Source organism: Haemaphysalis longicornis, unplaced genomic scaffold, assembly GCF_048455015.1.
Source record: "Haemaphysalis longicornis isolate Haplotype H1 unplaced genomic scaffold, Haemaphysalis longicornis Haplotype H1 scaffold_5, whole genome shotgun sequence".
In the NCBI taxonomy this organism is placed as follows: Eukaryota; Metazoa; Arthropoda; class Arachnida; order Ixodida; family Ixodidae; genus Haemaphysalis; species Haemaphysalis longicornis.
In genome coordinates, this window is record NW_027526385.1 from 139,965,152 (window position 1) to 139,990,699 (window position 25,548).

Here is a 25,548-nt window from a genome sequence, read left to right on the forward strand (position 1 = left end):
CGCGCGATGGCGAGGGGGGGTGAGTACAGGGACTCGAAATGACATCCAAGTTTTGCCCCGAGTGACATCAGATTTGCTTCCCGATCTTTATTCGATTTAGGCTTTGTGTCGTACATTTGCTTAATAAAACTGCAATTCATGGCTCAAATCGAATTTCGCGCCACTTTCGCTTGATGTTGGTGAGCGCAGGGATGGAAATGGACGGACACTGAGACGTCCTAAGGTACTCCGCACCGTTACAGGCTAGAGAGTAAGCCGTTTGACTCTGGTGTACCAACTCACTGTCGTAGCCCAGTAGGTAAAACTACTGACACTAACTCTCTCCGGTCTACCAGACAGAGGCTCGAATCCTGCCGGTGCCTGTGTGGTATTTTGCGATTGCAAATGCAATGCGCACGGACGCGGACGCACGTTGTGTAGTTGTAAAATACTCGCATCTAAAATGTCAATCGATGGAATAACTTTGCGTTCCTATTCTTGCGTGAATAAAAGCGCTGACACGTTGGGCGCCATTATTTATCTTTAAACAAATTCTTCGGTTTGCCATCAATATAGACGCTTACTACCCTGTTAATAAGTTTCTGAAGAATTATAAAATAGAGCGACATATAAACAAAAGAAGGACGATGCACACACTAGATTTGTATAGTTTATTCTCCGCCAATTTTTATTTCCCTATTCCACGTTGTGCAGGGTTCGTCCAGCTTTTAAAAATGTTAAGCTCCAGCCAATAAAACGCAGTCTTTTTAGTAAGCAGGACTGTGTGTGTGTGTTTATTTCTTTGTGTGTTATATTCATCGTACTACTGTTTCATTCCTACAATCATGAACGAACCAGGACAAGTTCTAGAACTTCTCAAGCAGTTTCCATTTTCTTATGTTGAAGATTCATAATTCATAGCGCGTCAGACTGCGCGCGATGCAATGGTGAACCCAAACCTTCTGGCTCCTGCTGGTGGGGATGCCTACAAGAATGGTGGTGATAGCGGCTGTGCCGCCTAGAACCACACTCTGTCATCGCTTCCATTGTTCCTGCTTTTTCTCAGCTGCAGCCGCTTTCACTTTTGGTGGTTATATTGCAGTGCGAAAACCTTGTTTCACATCACGCGGATTCCACGCGCGGCGCGTGTTCTGTTGAAAAGCACACTCATTCTTTACGGGCAGCTCCAATGCAGCTCAAACAGACAGGCATCGTGTCCTTACCCTTTCTGAAACATCGGCTATGTTAAAGTACACTGGCGCTATTCTCGCCTATAGGGAGTTCTATGACTTACTATACTGGTCGTAGGGAGTTCTCACCGCAAACGCCGCACTATCTCCACCTTTTCCAACACCCAAGAGGGAGATGGTGGCACCCAGTTTACTACCGACTATCGTGACACGGACATTTCTCTGTTAGCGTCTTGCCGCCGCCGTCCCCAACCCCTTCCTAACATTTAAACGCCAGCCTACGCTCGCTAGCGTAAAAATGTGCAGCTGTTTAAGCTATCTGAACATACCTAAGCTCAAATGGGTTTTGAATGCGCAACCAGAAGTGTTCAATCCAACACTGGGACGCCTTGTTTCCACCTCGTCATTGTTAGAAACCCTGTTTTCTTGCATTTGAAGATGCTTTGCTCTGTGATTATTCTTAACGCTCTACTTAGATTCAGTCTCTATCAGACAAGTTCCATCGCTACGAGCTCATGGCGCCGTGTAATTACGAGCTAATAATAACATAACCTAACAAACGTTTTTACAGAAGGGGCACACGTTGGTCGGCTTTTGGAATAAAAGAAGGTGCGGAGGAGCGGTTTAAAGGTTACATTTGGCAATCAACGCTTGAGGAACGCGCGAACCCCAACAGAGAAAAGAGCGTCTGCTGTGCAGTGGCGGGTTGTAGCGGCCTTCTCGGGTCGTCAAGCCACTGGACGCCGGGCGGAAGGCCCTTTGGATGGAGCGTTTGATGGCCCGCACACTACCACAACATGTGCTGTACAGTAAGAATAGCTCCTGTTGAGCAGGATGTGCCGGCAACTTAAAATAAAACTGGCTGCGTGTTCGCTCCCATCCCCGCAAGTGACATTGAAAGACGATTGTCGTCTGTCGCCGTTGCCACAGAAATGCCAATTTTCGTATTCCTGCCTTGTAATGCTCTTCCCTCTCGTATCACCAAAATGACGACTGTTTTCTCGTCATTTCAATTTTCCGGCATTCCAATTCTTTCGCGCGTTATACAAGAGCTTCTGTTTACTTTAGGACTTCTTAAAATATTGCCTTAGAGCACAGTAGAAAGTGGTCGATTTCTTAGTTTCTTGGTCAGGATATTGTATCCGACTTGTATTTCTTTATTTTTTGCTAAAGAAATAAAGCAGGCACGTAGTAATATTAACAGGAACACCGTGATAAACACATATAGAATAATATTATATCTAAATAGTTTCTACTGATTTGTTTGGCACTACTGTGTCTACAAGTATCAAGCTTTTTCTAGATTCAGTGGCTTGATAATGTTTCGCCTGTTTGAACGCCTCGGAATTTCTTTAAATTCAGGCGGGCGGCTTGATTCCGGGTACTACTGACTTGCAGGCATATAAAGAGACTAAGATGTGCGCACAGAAATAGCCCAAGAAAGACTCGTCTTTTAAACTGAATTTTGCTGTACGTATATTGGTTGTCTGTGTGTATCCATGAATTTCCTTAATCTGCGCGGTCCTGGCTTTCCCGGCCACTGCTGGCTACTTGCGCGATAGAGGTGATGTTAGAGAACGCCTCGCGCTATGAAACGCTTCCCGAATAGTCGTCAACTTTCGTTGCGCCTTTCTTGTAAGAGTAACGGGTATCAACGTTTCTACTGCGCTGTGACACCAACGACTCTTACATTTATTCCCAAAAAGGCGCTCGCGAGCGGGTTGTGCATCCGCGTGCTACAATGAACGGCCTCAAAAGTCGGTTGATGCGCATGTCGTAATGGACCCGATTAGGCCACTGCGGCCGCCGAAAAGAAAGGTATAGCTCATTCTCCCAAATAGTGGCGGCAGAGGCAGTAATGCGCTAATTTAGTGTTCTGACCAGAATAAAACCTTTTGCACCCTTTACACCAATTGGGCCGCTACACAAAGGGAACTAACGACTTAGGCCGCCAACGATATGTTTAAGGTTTAAAACGACAGTCGACGCAAAATGCCACCGCATTTTAATCGCTAACGTAAAGGGCAATTTTTCCGAACTAGTATGTAGGCCTGTGGGGACCGTAAAACATGAACATTTAAAAGCCGCGCGTCATCTGCTCAGTCACCTTTATTATTCAATACTTCCCTAAGAAACAACCGGTCCACAGATCGCCACGAGTTCTCCAAGGGGAGGGAGACGGTCACAGTTTACATTACGCCTCACATTTACCGATAAACCCACGTGACACTGGTTCACTACACGTATTTCATGTTCATTCACACCCAGCTCTGTCGAGCATGCGCTGGCTGTATCCACAAGACAGTTTTATTGCGTTGGCCATAAAACCTTCGCCCTTCCTCACTTGCGCAATTAGTATGCAGTGCCAAATACACCTGCTCGACTAGAAAATAAATCCCGCGCTGTTGGATATAAGAGCACGTTTTTTCAAACAGGGCCAAAAAGGTATGCTGGAATTTACTCGGAGGTATGCCTTTGTTAAAGTATCAGTGAAACATTTTTCTCCTGTCTCTTAAAGACTATCTTTTGTGTATAAACAGGCAATCCGCAGCACTCTGGAGTCAGCAGGTTCATCGTTGCTGTTTGGTTGCTGATCCCGCATGCTCATATTCTGTAGCATAGGAAACTTTGATGCTTCAAGCAAAAGAAAAACTTCATTTTCACTCGTAACACGGCAGAACCCTCGTATACTCCGTGATTTAGCCCGCCACCCATCATATTCCTACCGTTAAGAACAAAGTGCCGGTTTGTTCAAGTGAAGCGGCCATAAATTCGATTGAGAAAAAAGTTGATGACTGATGAACATAAAAAATTTTATCCCTAAGCACATTTTATTATTTTCTATTTTTGAAACGTGGAGGATACACTGCATTGGTGGGAAGGAAAACTGTTTACTATTTTGCACCGTTTGTAACCAAATTTCGTGCCAGAGTATGGTGGACGACGACAATGCTTTTACAATTACTTTTTTAGCTTTTCATATTTTTTTGTATGAGGGCTAAATAATTTTTGGTTGAGTCTTTAAATAAATACATACTCACGCTTCCACCTAATCAAATTCTTGCGCTAGGGCAATCTCTAAACGGTCTTTTTTCATATTAGAGCTTCTTGTTGTTTTCAGGGTTTGTAGCAATAAATTTTAAAAGCGTACGCAGATTCCTGGCATGGGCCGTTTTTTGCCTATTTGAAGAGTGAATTTTTCTGTCATTATCTGATATTTACCGAGAACATGAAAATACAAGAACTCTATTATAGCACGCAATGCAGCTTTAAAAATAAGCGCCACGAAAGTTTCGAAAATTACGCTTGACGCGCATATTTTAGGAGATTGAGAGTAAGTAGTATTATAAAAATATAGAAGCTAGCTAGAAACCAAGATTGGTCTTGACATTTTTAGTCAAGTATACTTGTGCACCAACTTGTTGTTTTAAACATGCATAAAAAACAAATTAATTTATTTGCCATATGCTTTATGAATGTGTCTCCTGCCTTTATAGAAGCATTTCCACACAGCAAAATGTATGTCTGAATTTGCTCCCCGAGACTGATTTGTCCAATTTATAAATGTTTACTACATCAATTTCAGCTGTGAAAACGTTTTCTAACAAACTGCTAAAGGACGTTTGAATTAAGAAACATATTTGTGTTTTGTTTCATGTTGTCAAATATTTCTGATATTGTTCATACGACACAATTTTATTGCGTGTTTCGAACAAAAATTAATTTTCTATAACACGAGTGTGCCTAAAGGCAGTGGGTTGGTAAATATTTGGCCGCTAATAACACGTCATCCTACACGTCACGTAGAACAAGTTTATTGCGATGATAAATTTCAACCAGCTTCGAGAAAACGCGAATTAGTAGAAGCCTCACACGCAGCAGAAACTGCTTTGGTGGAGAATATTCTAGCCAAAACATTTACGCAGCTCGCTAATCAACTTTGAATAAAAGAAAGTAACTTGAGATGGTCCCTCACCACACGCGATTGTGAAGAAAGAAAAGTGTGCCTAATATTTTGTACAGTTGTGCTTTGTACTGAATGCGACCTCGGCTAATAGGTGCTGGACACAGAGAGAACCAGCTGCACGGGCGTAATTTACGATAAATGTGTCGCCACATTGGTCCTTGGTGGGAATTTGGCCGTTACACCGCATACAGGTGGACACAGTTTCTTTGCTGACAGGAAACTATGTGACATTTTAATGTTGTAACCTTGCGTCTAGTAAGAATAGTATGATTACTGGAGTGCGCGATCTTCGGCCTAAAAAAAGATATATCGGGCCATCTTCGATAACGTAAAACCTTGGGAGGGGCAAAGCATGCAGTGTGTAAGTGTATTCGTGGCGTCTTAGCGTTTTTGGCAATTGAAATGAAACCACTAGCCCTTTCCTGCCCAACAAAAAGATTTTAGCAAAAAAGGCCACAAGTAAATAAATTTTGTGTATTTACCCCTTTTTAATCATGCTTCGACAAGTGAAAATAGAAAGCGCAGAGTATTTCACACAGAAAAGAAACCCACACATATGTGTGGGCTGTGCTTCTATTCGTATGATCGGCGGGTAGTAAGAATACCTTAAAAATGGCACCAGGCGCAGAAAACCTGCATTTTTACGTTTTATTTGCGAGTTTTACATTGTTTTCAGGAGTACTGATATTATAAATGGGATTTTCGGAAAATCATTAATAATATTGAAGTTTTAATTATTATAATTAGTAATCATCATTAATATTTTTTTCACAAGTAATTACAGAACAAGTTTAAAGTTGAGGCGCGAGAAAACATTACCGACGAGCCAGCACAAAACCGCGAATAAATGAGACACGATGAAAGGAAGAAAATATTTTTATCACTAGCGCTGCAATGCACTAGCCCGCCACCCTGTAGTGCCCAGCAAAATTTTCGTGACGACAAAAGCCCAGCCCACACATATGTGTGGGTGCATTTTTCAAGCGTGATGACGGAACGAAGACGAAGGGAACGGGTGTATTTTTTCGCCAATCGCGTTTTTCCAAGTCCTGCAAGTCGTGTCTTGCACTTGTTATCCAGAAGACACCAAAATATCCAGAGGAAATATCAGTTTTCATCTTGAAGGTGGCTAGCGTGATCGCGCTGGCTTGAGCGCCGTTTTTAATGGGCGATTTCTCGCCCCCTGGTGGTGAAATTAGCGAACTGACGAAACAAATGAAGTCTCGGAAGCGTTCGCAGCGACTACCAAGGGCTGTGAAACTGAAACCGAAACAAGTGCCACTTAGGAAACGATTTGTTGACCCACACGTTTGTGTGGGCGGGGCCGTAAAGGGCTAGGGAGATACGTATACAGCTTCGCTGTAAAAGTCTCTTGTTTTTGAAGCACGAAGCACGAAGCGTGAAGCTTAAATGAGTGTACCGGTGTTTTTTAGTACACGTTGCGAAGGGTTCAAGCGCGAGGCGTAAACGGCTGTCCTGCTGTTTTTTTTTTTTTGGCGTTACATTCTTGCGCGGGGCATAAACGATTGTCACGGGGTTTTTGTACCGCGACTACATAAAGGACGGTTACAACGATTACATTAGGCGCCACAGCCCGTGCCCCTACGAACCTCGCCACTAAAAAGCCTGTACAGCGCAAGCCGCGGCACAAGGTCAGGCTAACCGACAAATGGTTCAAAAAGGCCAGGGATCAACGCGGGCCGAAATATATATGCTCCTTTAAGACCTGGCAGTTCTCAATGGCCGGTGTTGGTCGGGCGAAATAAGGCAATGCTTATGTTGTGTTTAAGAACACTTGTTCAGGTTTATTTTTTCTTAGGTAGAAAAATTTCACTTTGACCATTAGTTCAAAGACGACCCCCGTTTAATACATTCCATAGAGTTAACCGGTAGTTTGTGCGGCACATCTTCGCGTGCGTGTGGTAACTCCCTAGCATGTGCACAGTGGAAACATCAAAGAAAATTTGCAATTGCATTTTTGTGATAAACTGAACAACAGGTACTACTAAGAAACACAGGACTTCGGGAAGGAGAATAAAACTCACCATTGCCCGAATTATTTTTTTTTCTACTACGGCGTGGAAAAATGTTATCGCGGAACACTTTTAGTAGCAAAAAATGCAACAAAAGTTGAACCAGTGGCATTGTTCCGGCGCGTACTTCTTTCGCCCTCAAGAGCTGTGAGTTCTCAATGGTGTGACGTTACTGGTCGGGCTGCGAGAGGCAATCCTGAAGAGAGGGCCCAGAGAGGGGGAGACGAAGTCTGCCTGGAAGCACTGAGTCAGTGCCACCACCTGATTCCGCTTTATGGCTTGCGAACTGAGTTAAATTATTTCGAATAAGAAAAGGCGGTCGATTTTTGCGCAGTTTAGGTAGGAGATGTTTTCAAAAATTGTTAAATTCTCGATTTTTGTTTCACGTTTTAATTATTAGCGCATCCTCGAGTACGCTGGGTAGCGCCCACTGCATTTTGGGCATGTAAAGTGACTCATAATTGTCTCAGACATGATAACGTTCCGACCAAGGTAAACACGTTCTTCAATGACAGAAGGTGCTAGTCCCATGCTGATACCATTGGCACATCTTCGAGCACCACGTGTTTTATGGCAACGATTGGAGAGCACATCGGAGAAAGCCTGAAATAATGAATTCAGTTATATTACCGTGCCTAAATGTCCCTAATATCAATTTTCTTCTACTTTTTACATTTATGTGCATATTGCCATCCGTTTTTTCCCACTACCCTGAGGGCAGGCAAGACCTCAAGAGAGCCACAGTCGCTTTAGTTTTTTTTAAATGAAGCTTCAATAGGACACCCCGAAGTTTTTTATGGTGTTGGAAGTGTGACTGATTCGGATATCACCAATTGGGTTCTGTTTCAAGGGTCTTTTTTGAGTGTCCTTGGCAGTTCGTGTCAAGAAATCATTCATAAAGGATGTGTTTTTCCATTACAGTGCTTGCCTATTACAGTCCCACAAAATTAACGGATATAGAAGACGCATTGCGATGTCAGCGGGTCGGTGTTGTCTCCGGATTCTCTTATGAAAAACAGCGAAATTTGCAAGGATCGCGAATACTACGTCAGTGAAAGGAAGAGTTGATGATGATGGTGTGATGTTAATGGCGCAAGGACAACTGTGGCAAAGAGCGCAAAAACATTTGCTATATGAGGGGTGAAACCGCAATTACTAAAATAAGTCAGCAAAAACAAAAGTAAATTCAGAAAACGTCAATGAGCATATCTGGTGTATAGGGCCAGGGAGTGATCCGGCAAGGTATAAAATTAGGTCTAAAAATTAAACTTCTAGTAAATATTTAAAAACGCATTTGACAGAAAACATACAGACAGAAAATATGCTGGGTGTAGTGGGACGTGTAGTCGGTATAGTTGTGGGAAGGGTTTGCGCCGTGTTGTGTGAAGTGCTTTGCATTGTATGAGTATGTGAACTACGGATAGTGCCTCTCCACAGCTGCTACTCAGAGGTCTTGAAAACCCCGTGCGAAGGTGCGAGTTTGTTACATGGTGGTGTCCTATCCGTAACCTAGCCAGGGCAAGTTCTGTGTATCTGTTGCTTCTGTCAGTGGTGTATGGTCCCAAGCGTGGTTTTTAGTGTGTAACTTGTCTGTCTGTTCAATCCAGTGTCTTTGCCATCTCTTGCGAAGTTTGTGCCTGATGTGTGGCTTCATGTCTGTGTACGGCACTGTTGCTGTGTCCGCTGTATTCAAGGGTATAGAGCAGTGGCCATTCGATATGCAGTTTCGTTCCCGGCAATTGTAGAGTGTCCTGGAGCCCAACAGAAATTTTTGTGAAGGTTTGATGTATATGCAGACAAGATAGCATTAGAAACATGATTGCTGACAAAGATTTTGGAACGGTTTTCGGATGCAAGTGCACGTACAACGCTAAGAGAGTCTGTGTACACGATGGATTTTAAGTTTTGATGTTGGGCTATGCGATTTCATGTCATTAAAGTACTGCATGCTTCCGATGTGAATGTACTGCTACAAAGGTTCAGTGCGTTACTGACCTGGAAGTTTTGTCCATGCACAGCACAAGCCACAGCAGTTGCAGTCTTGGACGCGTCCCTGTAAAACTATGCACAACGGTATTCATCCTGCACAAACAAGAAATGCTTCAAAAACGCAATTTTTAGTCACCTGCCCTTGGTAAATTGCTTAAAAGACAGCTCTCATGACACAGAGCGGAGATGCCATGGTGGAATGGAATCAAGGATGGGTGTCTTGTGGATGCCTGAAAAGGAAGCTGCTAGCTTAGAAGCTTCTTTACGCACTCTTAGAGAAAACAGCACAGAGATTGATGGACGATTTAAAAAGAGCTGCTGTGAAGATGCATCATTATTGGTCAGCGTAAAAAATGATTTGCCATAGACATAATTTTTGAGCCCCATAAAACGTCCATATACACACTTTCGTGATCTAGGGACCATTTATTGCGTTCTGCATAAAGACTTCGGACAGGGCTAGTGAGAAAAGTGCCCCATGCAAGGCGTAGCCATAAATGCAGCACCGGGTGCAGCATTTTTGGTGCCGTTTTTGTTGCACACCCATATACGACACTGCCGTAGTCTAGGCGAGATCCCACTAGGGCGCTATAAACCAGCAGAAGGAGTGGCTTACGAGTTGAACCACACGACTGGTGGGCGAGAATTTTAGAAATATTCATAGTTTTTAGCATTTTTGTTTGAAATGTTTCAAGTTTGTCAAAAATGTTAGTTTGTTATCAAATACTACGGCTAAAAACGTGTGCTCTCTTTAAAGAAATTGAAAGACTGTTAGAGTAATATCTGGGTACGGATGGATTCCGCGCTTCCTGGAGAGCACAACGCAAGAATTTTGTTTCTGGATTGAGTTTAATACCTTTCTTGTCGAACCAGCTGGCACGTTTTTACATTAAGCTGTACTTGACGTCACAGATTGATATATTACAAGATTTAAAAGATATCTGGATGTAATTTATTACATGGAGTTAGAAATGGTAGGTGTCAATGCTCTACCAAGAGAGGTAATTTTAATTCTAAACAGACTGCAGCTTAAAAGTCCATCTTGCGGCACGCAGTTTTTTGCACATGGACTCGTGACAGTGCGTTACCAACTATTGTGCGAACCGTTCAATCAGACGAGTAATCAGCAAAGGTGTTGAGCATAGGGCCCCAAACATCGAAAGTTTTCAAGTCACTGACGATCCCGTAACGCCAAACGGTGTCTTAGGCCTTCTCAAGGACAAAAAACATCGTTGCGCAAAACTGTTTGCGAATGAAAGCGTCCTTCATGTAGGATTCAAGGGCGACAAAAAAAGTTGGTCTTTCGTGAATAGCCCCGCCTTGAAGCCCGCCTGGCCGCTTTTGAGAAGACCGTTGTACTCAAGGAAGTACACAAGTCTCCTGTTTATCATCCTCTCAACGTGCTTGCACAGACAGCTTATAAGGGCGATAAGCGGATAGCTAGCCGGAGAGAAAGGGTCCTTCGCCTCCTTCAGAAAGGCCACTACTATGGCCTCCCTCCAAGAGCGTGGTATGTGCCCCCAAAGCCGCATTTTATTGTATAGATGTAGAGGTGTTTCAAGTGTGTCTGAGTGTAGGTGTTGCAGCTTGGTGTACGTAATTTGTCTGCTCCCTGAGCACAAGGCCTACATGTGGTAAGAGCGTCCTTAAGCTCATGAATTGAAAAAGGAGAAATGTACGAAGTGTGCGACTTGTTGCTATCACGCAGGGGCTTTTTTCTGCATATATTTTGTGTTGCGTAGTGTGCTGAACTGGCCACGGGTTTGAAGTGTTGTGCAAGTGTGTTAGCCTGGTCTTCGAGTGTGTCTCCTGTTCTGCTAACCAGAGGCAGGTTCTGTGTCTGTTGTCCTTTGAGCTAACGTATATGTTTCAAGTCTTTGTGTGTGGCCGTGTATGAGTTATTGAATGTCAAGAAGGTGTGCCAACTCTCTCGTTTTGCCTTACGGCGAACACGTTTTCGAGACGCCTTGGCCCATGGAAAGCTCGCCTAAGTGCGGCCCCTTATCGGTGGCTGATTATTGGGTCTGATGATAGAACAATATTTATTAAGCCCGAAATAATTGCTGGTGCCCACAGGCACCAGACGGTGGTGGTTCCCATTTCACTGGCTCCATACGTCGCTAACAACACCTGGCCCCAGTCCACCAGGGGTAGCTGGGTCAGCAGGACGGGGCTCGACAGCAAGGTCTCCCATCGCTGTAAGAGTGGTGGTGGAGAAGTGGAGGTAGGATAGGGGGGTGTAGGGAAGGTATTTGAGGTATGTGAACTCTTTAGGAACGTGCATTCTGCCATGACGGGTGATAGGGTGCCTTCGGTCTGCTTGCAGAAAGGACAGGTGGCGTCGTCTGTCTCGGGATACATGCGATGCAGCAGGGTGGGGTGCACGAGCGACCCTGCCTGCACTCTGCGCAGGATCGTTTGCTGTTGCCTGGTTATAGTGCGGTGCGGTTCGGGTAAGGTGCGCCGTTCTTCTCTTTACGCTCGAGTAATCTCTGTATCGTGTGATTAGGGTCTGGGTGTCCGCATCATCGCACGACTCGGCGGCTTCCCGGAGCGTCAATTCGCGGGCGTGGTTGTCGGCGACGGTGTTGCCTGTTACCCCACGAGTGAACCGCGACCCACACAAGCTCAACGGCTGATCCCGGTGTCCCCCTGTACAGAATTGCAAATTCCACGGAGAAAACACGTCCCCTTTGGCAGTTGCCATACGCAGTGTTGGAGTCCGGGACCACGGCCTCGACGCCCGGGTGAACGAGCTCCAAAGCCACAGCCACCCCTTCTGCCATCACGGATATATCTCGTCCTCCTCAACGATGTGACAATCCGTCGGTCGTTTGTCGTAACGAGTGCCGCCACCGATTCGCTGCCTTTCCTAAGAGAGGCGTCCACGTAAAGATCCCGGTGATTCTCCTCCAACTGTCGGGCTAGGGCCTTGGTCCGCACATCGCGCCTCTCGTAATCCTTACCCTTGGTCATGCTCGCGGTAGGGGATTGGCTTTGATTGCCCCCACCCACCTCTAGGGTAGGGGCGCCGTAGTGGGTATCTGTTCAATCCGCCATTCCAGCTTGCGTAGGACGGCGCGTCCGTGTTCTGTGCTAGTTAGTCTGACGCGTTGATTAGAGAGGTGAGCTTCTACCAGCTCGTCCACCGTGTGGTGGAAGCCCGTGTCCTGCAGTCGTCGCTTCGACGAGTATATGGGAACGACCAGAGCCAGCTTCGTTGCCTTGCGAATGAGCGCGTCGAGGGTGTTTTTCTGCGTCCTCATCAGCTGGAGATACGGGACTGAGAAGGTGACCCTCGACATGACAAGCGCCGAACCAGGCAGTTGGCATCGTCCTCTTTAAAGCCTCTGTTCGTGTTAGACACCCGGCGTAACATGCCGAGTATCTGTTCTCTGTTGGTTTTAATTTTAAAGACGGCGGCGTGCGCTCTACCGTTGTTCTGCACAGCAGGTCCAGTATCCTATACTGCCGCGTCAGCTTGATCTGTCTGCCTTCGATTCCGATCGTGACAGCCGGCTGGGGCGCCTTCTAGGGTCTTCCCGGCTGTATGACTAAACTTTCCGACTTCGGCGGTGCGCCGCTCAACCCGCACAACTTTGCGTACTCGTGTATGGTCATGGCTGCACGCTGCAAGAATCCTCGATCCACCCGTCAGAGCCGGCCTTCGCCGTCCACACCATAATGTCGGTGGCTTGAAGGGCATGGTCAATACTGTCTTTTTGTTCTAGTAAATGAGGTAAAGCAGAGAAGAGCCAGGTTCAAGAGCAGGGGAGACAGGAGAGACCCCTGAGGGGTGCCGCACTCGGAGAGCTCGATGGGATCTGACTTCTCACCTCCTACTGTGCTGGTGGCTGTTCTCTTGGTCAAAAAGTCCTTCACGTGACCGAAGGTTCTCAGTCCACACTTTGTCTTTTTCAAATTCGACAGCACGCTTGCCTGCATCACGTTGTAGAAGACACCTCTCAGGTCGAGAGCGAGAATCCCCCGCGGACCATGCCTCGTGGCTTTTTTCACCACCAGGTCGTAAAGCTGCGCCATGATGTCATGGGTACTCATATGATTGCGGAAACCGAACATCATCGCGGGCATTTGCCCCATGTCTTCGAGATGCCCCTGCAACAGACGTGGCACCTCGCGCTCCATGAAGTTTCCGACGCAGGACGGGAGGAATATGAGACGCATGTTGTCGATCGAGGGGACCTTTCCGGGATTCGGAATGAATCGCACATCTGCTTCGTCCCAGTCGCGCGGCTACCGCGAGCTCTTCCAAGCTTCGTTGATGTGCCCAAGGAGCTCGCGCGCCGCCGCACCGCTCATGCTGGCGAGCAACTTTTGTGTTATGGCATCCTTGGCGGATGCGCTTTTCTTGTTGCTCTCGGCTATAGCATCCCACAGTTCCGCCATGGTAAACGGTCTGTCGAGGTTTTCGTTGTCGAGTACCTTGATGTGGGTGCGGTTGGTCACCGTTTTGCTGGTCGTCGGGTCGATGAGGCGGCGCGGGAGCTCCCACGGCTTCCCCACGGACTGCTGACCATGCAGACCGTAGCATATCATCAGCCAAGTTTCCTTGCATACCTTAGCCACGTATTGGGCTATTTGCTTGTTAAGCAAGGCGATGCGTCTGACGAGCTTTCTGTTGCGTCGCTGACGCTGCCGCCATCGATTTAGTGAGTGATCAGCCGCCCTTATATTGGACAGCCTAGCGTCAACGAAATGCGTCTGCTTTGTTGTCGCTATTTCCTGCATGAACATTTGAAAATAAAAAGCTATTACATGAACAATAACAATTATAGGGGCAGGGCACAGGCGAAACCTTACTCGTGCACAGTAGGGTACCGGGGCTCTCTTCCCGGTTAAAAAACATGGTATTCATTGGCCGGGGCTGGACCGGGATTCCAACAGCCACCGTTGGATGCTTGTTCTCTCCCCGTCTCAACCAGTCACCCTTCTCGGTCCCAGGCAATGTGTGGGGGCTCCAGGTTCACGGTCGCACCACTCACCGTCACCTTGAGTACACAACGCGGCATACGTGAATTCCACATGGAGGTACAACAATAATATTGCGGAATTTCTGGTGAACAAAACAAACGGGACTTATTTCAAGTAAATTTTGTTTATTGCAAGAACACAAATGTTCCTTAAAACGTAATTGTCAAGGCGATTTTTACGGGAATAGTGAATAACAAGGTCCATCAGTCCCATTCGAACATTCTGTCACTGTCCCCGGAACTAAAACCAGAACAAAGCAAAAGAAAAAAATGAGTCAAGCAGTCATCAATTGCAGATTTTTATACTGTAATGGAACCCCCGTCAAGGAGTTTGTTCGCGCAAATTACGCTACAAAGAAGAAACAAGGAACGTGTGGTTAATGTTAGGGAAAGAAAGAAGAGGTGCAGCGCGAGACTCAAGCGTGATACCTGGTGGAAGGACCGGTAGATGAACTAGCGCTGGGCCATACGCCTCTGCAGATGGGGCAGCCGGGGCTCCATACCAGCCGGCTCCATAGCAAAGCGGATGGGGCAGCCCTCCTACAGCGCTACCATAGCCGCCCTCTAAGAGCGCTACCACATCCGCCCCTACTCACACATGGGCTTGCTGGCGTCTTCCTTTGAGAGTCACATTGACATGTCGCATTGACACATTGACATGTCTCGAGACACTACCATCTGGCACTGGGAGGGCTCTTCGTATCAGCATCATGCTCGCAGCAAGCTTTCAACACCGACCCAGGGTATACTTGGGGAGTTTGCTGCCCTGCTGCAGGACGAGAAAGCCGGCGTCCTGCACCTCTACACAGAGGCCTCCGTGCAACCGTACATGCGCAAAGCAGGAGCCGACCGCACGACCGTAGAGCTTGGCACCAGTCGAGGGCACCCCATGCCAGCCTTTCTCTTCCTTGTCCTCATATGAAGAGCTGGCCGGTTTGCACCTTGCCGCAGACCTGCTCCTAAAATAGAGGAACCAGATTCAAGGAACTGTCATCCTCACGTACTCCCGGTCCGCTATCTTGCGACTGTGAGTGGTGTTCCTGACATCGAGCTCCAGCGTCTACGTGGAGCGGTCGCTGACGGCGAAGCTTCACGCTTTCGAATTCCACGGTTCTTACCTGCGGCTCCACTGGTTTCCGCATCGAGTCGGCATCACCGGCAATGATGTGGCTGACGCCCTGGTCAGATGCGCAGTTTGCCAGGAGCGGGTCCCTGTCTGCCGCAATCTTAGGCCCTTCAATGTAGCGCAATCCATGCTTTTGCGAGAGATAGACACGATGCACCTGGATCCCAGGGTCACCCATGGCCAAGCACACAAGTAATTCCTGGCGCATCAGCGGTGACGCCCTCTCTATACTCCCTCGCAATCTGCTCGATTGCTGCAATGTGAAAGCCCGCTTACACAGACAAAGCCCCCGGTCGTCGCCGGTCGACTGCCAAGAGCCCGAGCCCAATCAGCACCTGCTCTGCTCCTGCCGCCAGCACGATGCCCCGAAAGAAGAGAAACGGGCTGCAGTCCAGCGTCTCCGGCAACCGAGCCTCACCCTGACATACCTTTATTTCCCGAATGGCTACTACTCCACATGGCGGGAAGCCTTCCGACCTGTCCGGCCATTCCACAAAGACACCGACCTCATCAAACGGCTGTAGCCCAAGAGCTGCCGGGCAGCATTACCGAATTCTTATGTCTTTCTTTCTCTCCATCTTTCTCTGACCTTAGTTGTTTGCGCCTCCCCCCTTTTCTTCTCCCTCTCTCCTTCCCGCGTATCAGATTGCGAGCTGGCAAACTCCAAATTGAGTAAAAATAACACAAGTACCCTTATTTTTCATTTTCTATTTCAATAAATCACTGACTGACTGACTGGGGCTGAGGGAAGAGGCTTGGAATTGTGGTAAAACAGCGTAGCAAGACCTTCGTGCTAAGCCATAGTGAAGCAAAGTAGCTACCAGCCATCGGTATGGCTCTGAGCATCGTCGCCAGAGCTGAGTCCGCATTCTGTACCCGCTACAGGCCCATCACGCCTAATGGCACGTGACCGGCCTTTGTACGACGTGCCAACACACGGCAACTCTTTGGTACTGTCAACACAAGTATCGCTACCGGAGTGATGACAGCGGCCGGCGTCTACATCTATATTCTCCTTGACCTCCATTTTTCTTGAATATTCTGAGGTGAATTCGCGGGCTTACTCACTGTCTTAGACATCGTAGCGGACGGCTTGAGGAATTGCTTCCCAAAAATTTCAAATACCGTTCGTGGTGTAATCTGTTCCGTTGTTTGTCTAACGCTGTGCTTAGCAGCTTATTCCTAATACGCTATGTTCTGGGCTGCACAACAGGCCTTAACTTATTTCCCGTGGCGTGATCCACGCCATCTCATTACAAATACTTTTCAGAATTTCAATACAGGTGTCATCGATCAATGCGTAGTACTGAAAGCAAGTTTGAAATTTTTAGCTTGTGGGCAAAGAAAAAGGGGGCAAAAAAGGTCAAGGCTGTGGCTGGCCAGAATGGGGATGGCGCATTTATGGCCCGCGAATCTGTACACAGTGAGGATAAAAGAGATTAACCTGTACTTAACCCAAGATCTACCATCCTGGTGCGCCGAAGACGTCGCGCTCGTTCAGTTCAGACACAAACGAAGCAGTACATGCAAAACCGGTTGGTAGATCTACAGCTCTCCACCTTGTGCCACGTCTTGATAGGCTCCCGCTGTTTCTCTCCAGAACGTAGAGTTTGTGAGCATGCTGGTGGAGACAGCCCCGTGAACGGTAGTTCAGGTTTAGCGGGAAGTTGACCACTCATTTGGCTATGGCCGGATGCGCGTGCTCGTGGCGAATCGTGAACTTTACTACGCTGCTTCGGAGCAAATCCTTCAGAAATGAGGTCGTCAAAATATTTCCCTGTAAGCAGGTTCCTCCTCCCGTGTAGCACATGGCGACAGCGCGCTTTGATTTTTCGGTCGAACGCCTGTGGTGACGTCTTACAAGCACAGAAACACCACGAAAAAAACAACGTTTCGTTATAGCAGAATTGTTAGACGATTCAACCGTAGCGTTTGGACTCACAATCATTTTGCGTTTATAGCCCAGCAACATTCTATGGTAGTGTCTCGCTCTATTTGCGGATTCCGTATTTCTGGTACTGTTTATGTGCGGTTGAAAAGTATCTGTCTGCGTCTTTACCCTTTTTGGCGCACTGCAGACCCCACATGAGTTTGACGGATGGTGTAAGACGCGTAGAAAGACAATAGCGCGGGTTTCAGAAGCAGCTAACGTTGAGTATTTATGTTTTCTGCACGCAAGCAAGCATATTGCAAGCGATAATGAAGAACGTTGCACCCAACATGGTGAAACTTCCGGGTTGAAATGGTTTCCCAATTTTTTTTCTACCGCTTGCGAGACCATGGTTTCAAGCAGGATCCGATACTACTCAACGTTAGTTCGGGTCTCTGTAAGTACCCTTATTCTTCATAAAGCTGTTTTGAAATGTTCTGCCATCTTGTTTCGCCGGTGTTTCCACTTCCTTGCATAATTGGGGACAGGCAAGCATCGCCGAAGTGGTGTGAGGGGAAGCCAAATCGTATCCAACTTCCGCCTTGAACAGCTACTGAAGTGGATATTTTAAACTGGTGGTGAATTCATTGCATTGCAGTAATTCTTCTGTGGTAAGCTGAATAATGCTGGCTGATTGGTCATGATCCTGGCATATGTTTGGTTATTGGTTGAAACGGGAATGCTGTCTGTAAACTTGTCTCTTACGTTCCTCCCATGAGGATGGAGGTGTGAGCAATTGTTGCTCTGCTTTTCAAACTACACGGAGATGGAAATAAATAAATTTAGGCTGCCGGATTCTCTAGCGCTACTTGGGCAATTTATATGGGCGGCGCTTCAAGAAGTCGCCGTTTTATATTCCATCGTTGAAAAGTCTGCAACACATGGAAACAAAAATATACACGTTTGAAGCGCAAAGCTTTTTTCACTGTCTAGATTTTTGTAGGTTCTTGTCCTAGATTTCGACTGAACATTGCCTTAAAAGTCTGTACCTTTTGCTCTATAAATTGTCGTTCATGTGAACGACTCTACCTCGGGTAACTTCTGACTCTACATCAACCTGTTCTGGCGGACCTTCTCGATTCAGTGTTTTTCCGAGTAGAATGTGCTGGCGTCTGGAAGCACTGAAAGAGGTAGAGGGCATTTTCGCTCCATTCTACTGGCATTGCGGAGTTGAGCTTCATCGTATCTCGCTGCTGCACCATAGTTCGTTCGGCTATCCCCACTCAGACCTCCAAAAGGTTACCATGGCCTATCCCAAGGGAACTGTGGCTAAAGTGTCTTTGACGCCTGCCCGTCCCGTCGAAATAGTTCAAAAACTGTGTGCCATTTACGTGGATCACAGAGAAAAGGAGAAACCTGCCGCTCCCGCCTGGAACTCAACATGCTGTCTTGCGTGACTTGACGTAAGAATGGTTGTTTGAACCGGAAGCACGCCCAACAACGCTGAACACGATGCTAAAGGATTCCGTACGATTTGGCTTGCCTGAAAGACGGTTTTTTATCTCACAGTCGCCGTAAACCTCTGAGACCTTCAAGGAGTACGGAAGGCTATTTAGGGCAAGGCATACGTTTGTTTGCTACTCTAACGTGTTGAAAGTGTCTTGTTCATTTGCTTTGCAATGAGAGAGCTTAACAGCTGTTTCGTATACCTCCTCAATTCAGGCACTTTAATGTTCGAGCTGCAACAATGCCATCTTGCAAAGCATGCGGAGACGGTGAGTGGACTAGCGGAAGCTTGGTCGTGCGACCCGTGGCATGTGGGCGCTGCTTATTTTTGTAAGAGAGCGAGATGCGGCTGTACTCGACAATTTTTTCCACCGATTGTAACAGAGCAAAGACATAACAGAGACCAACACAAAGTGCATCATTTGGTTTATTCTACGATGAGAAAACCCAGCGTCTTGGAGCAGTGACTGGTTCTGTTTTTATACAAACGACACTCTTGTGACACAATTGCTTAACAAGGATCAAAATTGGATCTTTGTGAGTTTTAGGCACGGACACTGCGTACTTGTGTAAAGACCTGTCTTTGTACCTTCGCATTTGGTTGGTTCTTTCGTTCAAGACGAGAAGCTTGAGAGCAAAAAATTTTCTACATCAATATTTCTTAAGATTTACTTTAAAAACATCACCTGCTTTTCTGAAAGAATCGCGAGTAAAGCACAAAAGTTCACTCCTTTAGAAAATGCGTCGCAAAAGCATCAAATTCATGGCTATAAACTGGGTCCAAGCTTCCCTGCAAGCACGTCGAAACGATTGATTGCTTGATTGATTGTAGGGTTCCCGGCCGCTGGGGCCGGGAATCGAACCCGCGATCTCGCGCTCAATAGCGCAACGCCTCAGCCACTGAGCCACCGCGGCGGGTTGCCAGCCCGTCAAAACGATCGGCAGAACTTCAACACCCAAAATGAAAACAAAAAAGAAACCCCTGAAACAATGTTTCGCACGCTACACAAGACCATGTACAGATTGTAAGTGCTTAGGTATATGTTGTTTTATTTCATTTATTTATTTCAACACCCACATCATCTGTGGCATTACAGTGGGGGGTACAAGAAAATATACAGTACTCAATACAAGTGATGTAACAATAAATGCAGAGTCAAACTTAAACTAAACAACATCAACACACAACTTGAATGTTTCAATTGGGTCATACCATAAAACAAAGTTTATTGTTAGACATGACTATGACAGTATCGCGAGGTAGCCGATACCAATTCGATATGGTATCCGCTACCTCTTTCTTTCTTAGGACATCTGTTTTACACTTCATTTATGTCACCTTATTCACATGATCCAAACGTAAAGACATAATCAGGCCTAAAAAAGTAATTTCCTCGCTCTATGCCAGCCCTGGAGCGAAACATATTATGAAATAACTTCCGCCTAAGAGCCCTTCTACGTTCTGCTGATTCCGATCCAACAATCTCTTTCACACGCGATACACTGAAATTCCTTGTGTAATTTCGGAACACAAAACGTGCCGCTAAATTTTGCGCTCTTTCTAACTTTTGGACGTCCCTCTTTAGTCAAATACAGTGCAAGCATAATCAAGAATAGAGCGAACGTTCATAATATATACAGAAGCTGCTTAGTTTGGAGTAGATAATGTTTTGTATTGCGTCGCAGGAATCCTAATACTCGACATGCCTTGGCTCAATTATACTGATAATGGCGGTGCCACGACAGAGGGGAGGTCAAGAAAACACCAAGATACATGAACAACAGGTACATATGAAAGCTCCTCAGAGTGTTTTGTGTATTTATCTTGATGAGAGTACGCCTCCTTAAAAAAATGTAGTTTTGTGCAAATTTATGCGCATACCCCACTTTTTGCACCACTCTGCTACCCTGTTTAGGTCATCTTGCAAAGCAAAACAATCACTCATATTATGAATAACTCTATATAACACACAATCATCAGCGAAAAATCTCACATGAAATGAGATGTGAACACTTAGATCATTAGTGTAAATTAGGAACAACAGAGGGCCCAAAACAGATCCCTGGTGTACACCTGATGTTACTTCTATCTCGTGCGAGTGTCGACTGTTTAATACTACTTTCTGATGCCTTGAGTTCAAATATTCCTGAATCCACAAAATACCTGATTTATTCAAATTATACCAAGATACCTTTTGTACGAACAAATGATGCGGAACAAAGTCAAAAGGTTTTTTTAATTTCAAGAAAAACCCAATCAACCGAGCAGTCGTTATCTAATGCACTTGCTACATCGTGTGTTAGCTCTGTTAGCTGAGTAACGCCGGAAAAAGCGGTACGAAATCTTTGTTGACTAGGGCTTAGGAAGGAGAATCTGTTTAAGTGATTAATAATGTTAGTAAAGAGTATATGCTCAAACACTTTGCACACAATACTTTTGAAGTAAATCTGCCCGTATTGCAAACTCTGTTCCGGGATCCAGTATGACGACAGGAACAAACTTTGCAGCTTTTCGATCTTCCCATAAGGCACTTTCATGTACGAACTTGTTGAGAATCTTGTAAAGATATTTTTAAATTGACTCAGCGCAATGGGACAGTAACGCGGCCGGTACACCATCAGGTCCACAAGCCTTCCCTACACTCAATCGCTCCAGTAATATTTCAATTCCTTTCGGATTTATTACAATGACTTCCATAAGTTGGCCGCCCATTTTGCCGTAATTCGTGTTTACAGTATTGCCGCAATTCATGTTTACCAGAGCAAAGAACGAAATAAAGTGGTCACCCGCTGCCGGACGATGAGGATGCCTTCTCAGACAAGAGAGATGAAACCTCTGCCACAATTATTTATGCTAAAAAAAACTCGAGAAGTACGGAAGAACAAGAAAATTTCCAGACCATGATGCCTCCTAAACGGCGGCGTGGCTCTAAGATACAGCATCTGACTCTCAGCTGTCAGCCTATTACGAAATTTTCGAAGCACGGGCGCGCAGTATTTCCGAAACCAACAAAGGTGGACAGCGTAATTACCCGTTTTAACCCGATTCCTCGGCATAGTGGCGTTGAGTGTATGGCACCAGATAGAGTCCTTCAAACAAGGCCAAACTATCGGCTCAAACTTCTAGCAGTGGACACGCGCAACTCTGAGGCTACTGCACGTCTCCTGAAAATAAAAACCATTCAAGGAATCCCAATCCAGGCGTATAATTCTCGCTCTAGAGATTGCGGTGCAGGTGTGATCAGGGATGTTCCAGTTGATGTGTCGGACCCTGAAATCCACATAACTCTGCGTCAGAAAACACCTGTCCAATCTGTGCGCCGTCTAGGCAAGTTATCTAAGAGCGTGCGGATTGTATTCGCCAGTGAAACAGCACCTGAACACGTTTTTCTTTGCTAAACGTGCTATCGCATATATCCTTATGGTGAGACGCCCAGGCAATGCACCATGTGCCAGCGTTTTGGTGACGTGGCAACCATGTGTAGACTTGCGAGCTGCTGTGCTCGGTGCGGTGGCAGTGCGAAAAGTTCTGCTTGTGACTGTGATAATCTTCGGTGCCCCAACATTGAGAACAGCCATTAGTCGACGTTTGCCGCTGTCTGGTTCATTGGAAAGAGAGGGCCTTACACAAGCTGAAGGGTGACAAAAACAGTGAATACAAGTCAGCGAAGGCGACCCTGCATCAGCAGCGGGGAAGGGTGCTACTTGGAAAAAGTCCTCTTCAGAAACCCAGAAGGCCACCAAAAGGCAACCGCCAGCCTCCACCACTTTAGATTCAAGCTGCAGCGATGCCTTGTCGCCGCTACCTACTTGCGGACCCGTGAAACCTGCAGCGTCTACTACTGCGACACCCACGCCGTCATCCGAATCAACATCCACGGACACGTCGGAGTCGTGTGAGGCACCTACAGCTGCATCCTCAAGCGTCATAGCCCCTGCAGCTGCGTTGTCTGGTGTGACAGCACCAGCGGTGTCTTCCGGTCAGCAGGCAAACCAGAAGAGGCCCAGGCGCCCTGTCGACCAAAACTCTGGCAACATTTCTACACTCATCATTTCAGTTGCGGAGGCCATTCGGGTTTTCCTGGCTCCGCTCTTTACTCTAGTGGCCAAGGGCATAAGCACAATCATTGACCTTGTATTGCCTCTCCTCACGCAATGGAGGTAAGAGCTGTGGCACCAAACACTGTGGAAATGCGGAACAACGCCACTGTGTTTCAATGGAAGGCCTGCGGTCTTTGGAGTCGCCTTCCGGACTTCCGGCGGTTCATACCGCAGAACAGCTTACCAATAATCGGAATATCAGAGACGCGGTAACGCGCAAACATTAGGCTCTCCGGCTACACTGTTCTGCAGTCTACAACAGGTAAGGCTCTTTTAAGAGTTCTGCTCGCGTTTTGGAACAACCTGACGAACATGGAGCATACCTTGTCTCAAGACGACCCTAACGAGTATGTTGCAGCGACTATTAAAAGTTACGCGTAGCAGTTTATCACTGTCGCTGCATACATTGCACCTGATGTTGCATTTAATGTGGATCGTCTCCACCACCTCGTACACAAGACACCGGCACCCCAGGTGTTAACTGGAAATTTTAACGCGCACCATTCCTCCTGGGGCAGCATTAAGACCACAGTTAGAGGCAGGCGCCTCTTCGATGCGGCTTGCCGTAACGGCTTGACTGTCATTATTACCGGTGAACCCACGTTTAGCCGATGCACAGTTTCGAGCACACTCGATCTCACCATGGTCTCTCTCGGACTGCCACGTAGGGCCCAGTGGTACGTCAGCAACGAGTCACATGGGAGCGATCACCTGCCAACATATATCTTGCTAGATAGTCTCTGTGGAGGGCTCTTTAATTGAGAAATTCTATACCCGGATTGGTCTCTATATTCTGCCCTTATGAAGCAGCTCGATGGGGATTTTGAATCGTACAGTGGCCTAGTAGAAGCCACGACACGGGCGAGACGTTCCTGTACGAAGTTTTCACGTCTACCGTCGAGGTTGTCAGTGGCCAATGCGGAGTATCCAATGCCCCGCGCGGTGCGTCGCAGGGCTGAACGGCGGGCTCGCAAAACGCGAACATCCCAAGATATACAAGCTCTAGACGTGCACAGAGCCTCGTACACCGACATATGAAGAAATTGGCTTAGAGGGAATGGCAGTCGTTGTGCTAAAAATTACACGCCAGAAAACCTCTCACGAGGATTTGGACCTTAGTACGCAGCCTAGGGGCACCGCCTACTGCTCTGCACAGTTTTTACTCTATCGCTTTGCAACAAAACCGCCGAGATCTAGACGTCGCTGAAGATTTCTGCGCCAAGGTCAAAGCCTTGTCGGCTCCAGTCTTACCTTCCAGCCTGACAGCTGTCTCCTCGCCCTCTGCTAATGGGACCATCATGGACAGGCCATTCACAATGGCAGATCTAGTTGCTGCCTTGTCTTCTGTAAACAAGGATTCTTCCCCGGGCCCAGATAGCATAAGCTATGCCGCTTTGTCGCACCTTGGAGGCAAAGCTAAGCGCTTCCTTCTCGGCACATACAACCACAGCTGGGAAACGGGCCACCTCAAACCGGGCGGGAAGCGCAGTCGCCTTGTTCTAGTGCTCAAACCCAGCAAGCTTCCTACGAAAATTGAGTCTTGCCGCCCCATCGCACTTCTGAGCTGTGTGGGGAACCTGACGGAGAAGATGGTCCTTGCTCGCCTAGACTTTGACTTGACAAATCGGAACGTGTACGCCCCACAGATGAATGGTTTCAGACAGTCTCGCAGCAACATCGAGAACGTGCTTGCCCTTGTCAATGACATAAAGAGTGCGAAAGCCCAGCGTCGCATCATTCTACCAGTGTTCGTTGACATCAAAGCATTCTTTGACTGTGTGGCACAAGATGCAACGAGACATGCACTGGAGTGGGTAGGCATCGGAGGTCGTATGCATGCGTGGATATCCGATTATCTGTCCGACAGATCTGTCTTTATGTCTATAAAAGACGGTGAAACAGCCTCTCACATTGTCACGCGAGGTGTGACATATGGCAGTATTTTGAGCCTAACCATATTTATTATCAGCGTTATTGGAATTGAGAAGTGCGAGCCACACACTGCTGAAATATTGCTTTATGATGGTGATATCGCCGTCTGGAGTGCTAGCCGCAACAGGAGAGTTTTATGAGCTCGCCTTCAAAAGCCATCAATTCAATATCGCACTTTTTGAAAAGACGCGGCCTCGAAATTTTGCCTAAAAAATGTTCCGCAATAGCCTTCCCCAGGCGTGACAGCTCCGGCTATCATCTTTCAGCGGTCGGGGTCCCCACTCCCTTTGTAGACTCACACCGATTCCTGGCCGTAACACTTGACAGGTCGATTACGTGGTCCCCTCACGTTCGTCTCCTGAAGACGAAACTGGGCTCCATTGCTCAGGTGTTGCGCATGCTAACCAGCGGCTGAGGAGGCTGTTCTGTTGGGCCCCTCCTAGGTCTCTACACAGCCCTCTATGAACGACTGCTCCGATACAGCCTCCCCTCTCTCGGCCCTCTCTCCAAGACCAACACAAGGCTGTTAAAAAGTTTGCAGGCCCGAGCTCTTCGGTTTTCTGTCGGCCTTTCTATTACAACTTCTACACTGAGGACCGTACGAGAGTCTAGGCGCTTCTTACCCAGTGCACTGGTGAAAGGGGAGCAGCTTCGCCTACATCTGCGGCTGGCGACTAGGGCCCATGGACATCCGTTGAGTTCTAGCTCCGCCTTAGAGGGATGTGCAAGACGCTATACCACCTTTGGGTTTGAAGCGCCCTGCATCGCTTCATCTCCCGCCCTGGTTGTACTCCCCTTCACGAATTTTCACCACGATAACGGGCATCAGCAGAAAATCAAGGTTGCCAATTCCAGCCCTAGAGT